The following is a 7,967-nucleotide window of genomic DNA, read 5'->3' on the forward strand; positions in this document are numbered from 1 at the left end:
TTTTTTTTTCTGGATGTGGACAGCATTTTCCATCACAAATCTTTTGGCATTGTCTTGAATGATTATACTGCTGAGAAGAACTAAGGCAATCATAGTTGAACATACCACAATGTTTCTGTTACTATATACAATATTTTCCTGGTTTTGCTCACTTCACTCAGAATCAATTCATGTAAGGTTTTCCAGATTTTTCTGAAATCCACCTCTCATCATTTCATATAGCACAATAGTATTCTATCACATTCACATAAAAGAACTTGTTCAGCTGTTCTCCAACTGATGGGTATTGCCTCAATTTAAAACTTTTTTTACTACCACAAAACTTCCTTAAAATAAGACAACAATGAAGTTTGCCACATCAGTTATCTCTTGCTTTGACTTAGATGCCATTAGAGGGTTGTTAACTAGCCTAATTTCAGTATTGTTGTGTCTCAGGGAATGGGGAGGCCCAAGAAAAGGGAGAATGATGCAAACAGTCAGTCAATGCAGCAATCAGAAAACACACATTTATTGATGAAGTTCATTGTCTTATATAGTTCTTGCAGCTCCAAATCAATTACAATAGCAACACCAAAGATCACTGAGGACAGTTCACCATAAGAGATATAAAAATGATGATAAAGTTTGAAATAGTGCACCAATTACCAGAATGTGGCACAGAGACCTGATGTGAGCTTGTTCTGTTGGGAAAGTGGCATCCATGGACTTATCCAACTCAGACACGCCACAAACCTTCAATTGGCAAAAAGCACAATATCTGAAAAACTCAATAAAGTGTAGTATGCTTGCATTGGATGAACATAATATCATTTATGTCACCTGGCCTGAAAGTGCACCATGGAGAGATCATGCACATAAACTTGTTAGAATCATGAGGTGAAAGAGTTCTTCTTATTATTATACACATGTAGTTATAGGGAGGTAGTTTCTGCAGTTGCTGGAATTAGGAAATTCTGAGTTCAAATTCTGCCTCAGACTCAAGCCGTGTGACCTTTGGTATGTCACTTACTCTTTGCCCACCTCACTTTTCTTATCTGTAAAAGGGGAAAATAATAATAACACATCTCCTAGGGTAGATGTGAGGATAAAATTAGATAACATTTGTACCAGTTCAAGTACTCATCACATGTCACCTGAATTCTCCTAGTAACCTTCTCAGGGACTCTTTGCCCCCAGTCCCTCCTCTCTAATCCATTCTCGGCACTGTTTTTGAATAGATGTTCCTAATGTACAGGGCTCTCTAGGTCACTTGCCTGATCAAGATTTGCAATCTGATAGAGGCCATACATGTACAATTACATTAAATTCCTTTCCACATTAGTCATATTGTGAAAAAAGAATCAGAACAAAAGGCAAAACCCTTGAGAAAGAAAAAAGGAAAAAATAATGACAAAGAAAATAGTATGCTTCCATCTGCATTCAGACTCCATAGCTCTTTCCCTGGACGTGGATAACATTTTCCATCATGAGGCCCTTGGCATTGTCATAGATCACTGAATTACTGAGAAGAGCTAAGGCTATCAAAGTTGGTCATCACACAATGTTTCTCTTATGTTGTACAATGCTCTGCTTCTGCTCACTTCTCTCAGCATCAGTTATGTAAGTCTGGCCAGGTTTTTCAGAAATGCACCTGCTCATCATTTCTTATAAAACAATATTATTCCATTACATTCATAAACCACAACTTGTTCAGGCTTTCCCCAATTGTTGGGCATCCCTCGGTTTCCAATTCTTTGCCACCACAAAAAGAATTGCTATAAATGTTTTTGTATATGTGGGTTCATTTCCCTTTTTGATGATCTCTTTGGTATACAGACCTAGAAGTGGTATTGCCAGATCAAAGGGTATGCAGAGTTATATAGCACTTTCGGCATTGTTCCAAATTGCTCTCCAGAGTGGTTGAATTAGTTCACAACTCCATCAACAATGCATTAGTGTTTCAATTTTCCCACATTTTCTCTAACATTTATCATTTTCTTTTTTTGTCATATTAGCCCATATGATAGATGTGAGGTTGTTTGAATCTGCATTTATCTTATCAAAAGTAATTTAGAGCATTTTTTCATTTGACTATAGTTTTATTTTCTTCAACTGAAAATTGCCTATTGAAATCCTTTGACCATTTTTTTACTTGGGGAATAACTTGCATTCTTATAAACTTGACTCAGTTCTCTACATATGTTGCAAGGGAGGCCTTTATCAGAGACCCTGGCTATAAAAATCGATTCCCAATTTTCTACTTCCTGTCTAATCTTAGTTGCATTGGCTTTGTTGTGCAAAACCTCTTTAATATGATGTAATAAAAATTTTGCATTTCATTATGTTCTCTATCTCTTCCTCGGTAAAATATTTTCCTTTCTTCATAGATCTGACAGATACATGATTCCTTGCTCTTCTAGTTTCTGGGTTTGTCTTGTCAGGTAGACTCCCAAATATTTAATATTGTCTACAGTCATTTTAAATGGAAGTTATTTTTCTGTCTCTTGCAGCTGGGCTTTGTTAGTAATATATAGAAATACCAATGATTTATATGGTTTTATTTTGTCTCCTGCAACTTTGCTCAAGTTAATTATTTCAAGTAGTATTTTAGTTGATTGTCTAGGATTCTCTACGTATATTTTACCATCTGCAAAGAGACATAGCTTTGTTTCTGCATTCCCTGCTCTAATTCCATTTATTTCTTTTTCTTCTGTTATTTGTTAAGGTAACATTTCTAGTTCCACACTGAATAACAGTGGTGAAGATGGACATCCTTGTTTTACCACTGATTTTACTGGGAATGCTTCTAATGTATCCCCATTACAAATAATGATTGCTGATGGTTTGAGATAGATGCTCCTTATCATTTTAAGGAAAACTTCATTGATTCCTATATTCTCTAGTATTTTTAATAGTAATGTGTGCTGTATTTTGTCAAAAGCTTTTTTCTGCATCTATTGAGATAATCATATGATTTCTGTTAATTTTGTTATTGATACAGTCATTTATGCTGATAGTTTTCCTAATATTGAAACATTCCTGCATTCCTGGTATAAACCCCACCTGGTCATAGTGTATTATGCTCACGATGAGTTGCTATAATCTCTTGGGTAATATTTTATTTAAAAATTTTGCATGTTTATTCATTAGTGACGTTGGTCTATAATTATCTTACTTTGTGTCAGCTCTTTCTGGTTTAGGTATCAGTAGCACATTTGTGTTATAAAAGGAATTTGGTAGGACTCCTTCTTGGCCTATTTTCCAAGTAGTTTATATAGTATTAGAATTCATTGTTCTTTAAATGTTTATTAGAATTCACTTGTAAATTCATCTGGCCCTGATGATTTGTTCTTTTTTGATGTTTATTTTTAGTTTACATTATCCATTTCCACAAGATTTTGAGTTCTAAATTCTCCCCGTGTTTCCCCTACCCACCACCCCAAAACTGTGATCCCACTGTATATCCCTTCCCCCAAACTGCTCTTTCCAATATCCTACCCCATCCCCTCTCCAACTTTCCAGTAGGGCAAGATGGATCTCTATACCCCAATGCCTGTATATCTTATTTCCCAGCTGCATATAAAAAAATAATAATATGGTTTTTTAAACATTTGATTTTCAAAATTTGAATTCCAAATTCTTTCCCTTCCTCCCTCATCACCCACCCTTACTGGTAAGATAAGCAATTTAATATAGGTTATACATGTGTAGCTACTCAAAACATTTCCATAGTGGATATATTATGAAAGACTGACTATATTTCCCTCCATCCTATCCCGACCCCGACTTGTTCTATTCTCTTTGACCCTGTCCCTTTTCAAAAGTGGGTGCTTTCAACTTCCCTCCCCCCACAACATACCCTCCCTTCCATCATCTCCCCTCTCATCCCCTTCCTCCCCTACTCTCCTGTAGGGTAAGATACCCTATTTAGTGTATATGTCATACCCTCCCTAAGCCAAAGCCAATGAGAATAGGTTGACTCATTCCCTTTTGCCTTCCTGTTCTTTCCCTCCATTGTAACAGTTTTCCCTTACCTCTTCTAAATAAGATAATTTACCCGATCCTGTCTCTCCCCATCTCCTCTAATTATATAACCTCTCTCACCCCTCAATTTCACCTTTTAAGTATTATCCCTTCCTATTCAATTGGTCCTGTGCACTCCATCTATGTATACCTGTACACATATATAAACACACTCACATATGTATTTATATTGCCATATACCCTCCTATGTAGACATATATGTTTTTATACATATATATACACACATATATATTCCCTTCAACTATTCTTATACTGAGAAAAGTTTCATAAGTTACAATTATTGTTTTTCCAAGTAGGAATGTAAATAATGTAAACAGTTCAACTTTGATAAGGTCCTGATGATTTCTTTTTACCGTCTCATGCTTTTCTTACTTCTTGTATCTGAATGTCAAATTTTCTATTCAACTCTGTTTTTTTTTTTCATCAAAAATGTTTGACAGTCCTCTATTCCATTAAATGACCATATTTTCCCCTGAAACATGATGCTCAGTTTTGCTGGGTAGGTGATTCTTGGTTTTAATCCCAGCTCCTTTACCCTCCAGAATATCATATTCCAAGCCCATTGATCCCTCAATGTAGAAGCTGCCAGATCCTGTGGTATCCTGATTGTTTCCACAATATTAAAATTTTTTCTTCCTGGCTGCTTCTAATATGCTCTCCTTGATCTGGAAACTCCAGAACCTGGCTATAATATTCCTAGGAGTTTTCTTTTTCATATCTTTTTCAGGAGTTGATCGGTGGTTTCTTTCAACCTCTATTTTGTCCTCTGGTTATAAAACATCAGGGCAATTTTCCTTAAGAATTTCTTGAAGGATGATTTCTAGGTTCCTTTTTTGATCATGGCTTTCAGGTAGTCCAATAATTTTTAAATTATCTCACCTGGATATATTTTACAGGTCAGTGGTTTTTCCAGAGAGATATTTCACATTGCCTTCTATTTTTCTCATTTGTTTGATTCCATTTAATAGCATCTTGATTTCTCATAAAGTCACCCATTTCCATTTGCTGCAATCTAATTCTGAAGGAATTATTCTATTCAGTGAGCTTTTGAGATTCTTTTTCCATCTGGCAAATTCGGCTTTTTAAGGCATTTTCCTCCTCATTGGCGTTTTGAGCCTCTTTTGCCATTTGAGTTAGTCTATTTTCCTGATTTTCTTGTATCGTTCTTTTTTCTCTTCCCATTTTTTCCCTCCACTTCTATTATTTGGTTTTCACAATCGTTCTTAAGATCCTCTATGGCCTGTAACCAATTCATATTTTTCTTGGAAGCCTTTGGTGCAGGAGTTCTGACTCCTCTACTGGCTGTGGCAGGCTGGTAATGCACCCCAGGAACTCCACTGTAGATAGCAATCCAGATCCAAGCAGGTTAAAACAAGAGTGATTACCCCTCAGACTGGTTGCTTGGCCCCCCTAAAATCTGCAGGCCAGGAGTTCTGAAGTAGTCACACAGCGGTGGGCACTGTGACTCAGCCACTTCTCCCTCCAGGGCAGAGGCCCAGTTGCACTCCTGGACTTCCTGGACCCACAAAGTCCACACTAAACTCTCACTTTGTCTTTGGCATTTATGGGTTGATAATTCTGGAAACTGCCACAGCTGCTGATGATCCACTCTCCTGAAGTCCCTCAAGCTATGCTAAGGCAGGTGGGGGATCCTGCTATTGGTGTTTGCCTGCTCTGCCACCCTGGGGCTCAGGATCTCCAACTGCTTTGCTAGGATGCTTCTTGTCCTGGAAAGCTCTCCCATTTTACCCAAGTGAGACTGACCTTTCTTGCTGCTCCTCCAAGTATCCAAGGCTAAAAGACTGCTCTACCCTGTCTTTCCGCTGGCTCTGTTGCTCCAGGATTTCTTCTGAGGCACTATTTTATAGTTTTTCCAAGGTGAATATGGGAGAGTGACAGCGATTCACTGCTTATTCCACCACCTTGGCTCCTGTCCATAGTAGTTACTTGCAATATGGATTGATTGAATCAATGTGAAAGTAATTTACCCATTGCTACATGGCAAAACTGAGACCTCGAATGAGATCTGATTCCACATCCTCTACTTTCCCCACTATCCTTGGTGGATAGTGGAAAATATCCTGCCCTTTCCTGGCAACTCTCCTCCCCCAATCTCCCAATGGCTCCCAAGAACACAACGTTTTCCTTGAGGTTTTCTTTTTTTAATTTTATTTATTTTATTCTGAACTTAAGAAATAAGGGAAGAATTTCTATGATATAGTAGAATAGGAAAAAATGATTGCTTATGAAATTGCAACTCTATTATGCAAAACTCACTATTCCTTTAAATATATAATAAAGTTATATAACTTTCTTTTTTCCTTTTTCCTTTCATTTCCCCTGCCCCCCAGATGGCTGCCATTAGACACAATTTAAATATCTACATATCTATGCATATGTGTGAGTATGTGTGTGTGTATAAAAACATGCTCTGCATACTTCCATTTAACATTCTCTCTCTGCATGCAGAGAGCATTTTCCTTCATAGGTTTTTCATAGTTAATGACCCAAAGATTCACACTTTAACTGACCTAAGATAAAAAGTCACCTTCAAAAGTCAAGTTCACCTCGTGCTCCCAAGCAGAGAGGTCAAGTTTAATTTGGTTTAAGTCAATTTGAACAAATATGAATCCCTTCTGGCTCTGTGACCAGGGACAAATTACATAACTACTCAGTGCCCCAGGGGCTGCTGTGCTTGGACAGCTCTGCCAGTCAATGAATGTCTTCAGGGAGAGTAAATATTCCATTCTGGTCTTTGAAAAAGGTCCCTCTAGCAAGAAGAAAAGGGTCTGTTTGCCACTTAGTCAACCTCCCCTTACACATAGGAAACAGGCCCACTCATGGGTACTAGCATAATAAGGATACTTTCACATTCAAGTTGATCAGCTGTGTCTCAGACTAATTGAAAATAGCAACTCTTTTTCTTCTTCTTTCTTTTAATTTTAGGCAGAGTAACCAGCCCCAAACCATCAACATTCAAAGGTACAAGTGACAATTTTAAAGCCATTAATTCCATTATCTGCAGCTTGGAAAAAATATCTATTAGTTTTCATGTTACACTTGGATATTTCCATAATCTCATCAGGAAAGATCCTTTCTCTAAAAGTAGAAAGTAATGAAAATATAGCCACCCTTTTCCTCTACCCTATCCCTCGCTCCCCCATTCAATGTGTCCTCTCTGAAATCCTCTACAAGGTTATACCCAATGAACTAGAAGTCATCTGACCATTGCCAAATGCAAAAGAGATTTAAAGGGACTTCTGGGGGTGGGGAATTGTTATTGTTCAGTTTTTTTTTCAGTCCAGTTCAACTCTGTTACCCCATTTACAATTTTCTTGCCAAAGATACTGGACCAGCCATATCATTTCCTTCTCCAGCTCATTTTATTTTATTGCTTTTTGGAGGGCAATTGGGTTAAGTGACTTGCCCAGGGTCACAAGGGTCGTTTTTGTATTAAGTGTATGAGGCCAGATTTGAACTCATGTCCTCCTGACTCCAGGGCTGGTACTCTATTCACTGCACCACCTAGCCACCCTCCAGCTCATTTTAAAGATGAAGAAACTGAGAGAAATAGAGTTAAATGACTTGCCTAGGATCACAGAACAGGGAAGTGTGTGGCTGAATCTGAACTCATACAGATGAATTTTTCTAATTCCAAGGCTAGTGCCTATCCACTGTGTCACCCACCTGCAGGGAAGGGAGGGGGCACTTCCATCAGCTGTTGAGTCTGTTAGAACCTCAACTCTTGGTGCATCACATGTCTCTTTTTCCTTGGTTTTAGTATTCTGGCAAAGCTGAATGCAATAGACAATAAACATTGATTAAACATCTACTATGCCGTGTATTACGCTAAATATTGGAGATACAAATACTAAATAAAAGGAAAAGAGAAAGAAAGAAAGGGAGAGAAAAAGGAAGGAAGGAAAGAAGAAAAGAAGGAAGGA

At 37.7% G+C, this 7,967-nt stretch overlaps 1 protein-coding gene across 1 annotated transcript in view; it reads right to left on the bottom strand.

Moving 5' to 3' along the window:
* Nucleotides 1-7,967, bottom strand: part of LOC138172069 (lipase member J-like) — a 123,466-nt gene that overhangs the window by 31,386 nt on the left and 84,113 nt on the right. The window lies entirely within an intron of this gene.

Source organism: Petaurus breviceps, unplaced genomic scaffold, assembly GCF_028583685.1.
Source record: "Petaurus breviceps papuanus isolate PSGF00001 unplaced genomic scaffold, PetGlider_PUasm1.0 490, whole genome shotgun sequence".
Classification (NCBI taxonomy): Eukaryota; Metazoa; Chordata; class Mammalia; order Diprotodontia; family Petauridae; genus Petaurus; species Petaurus breviceps.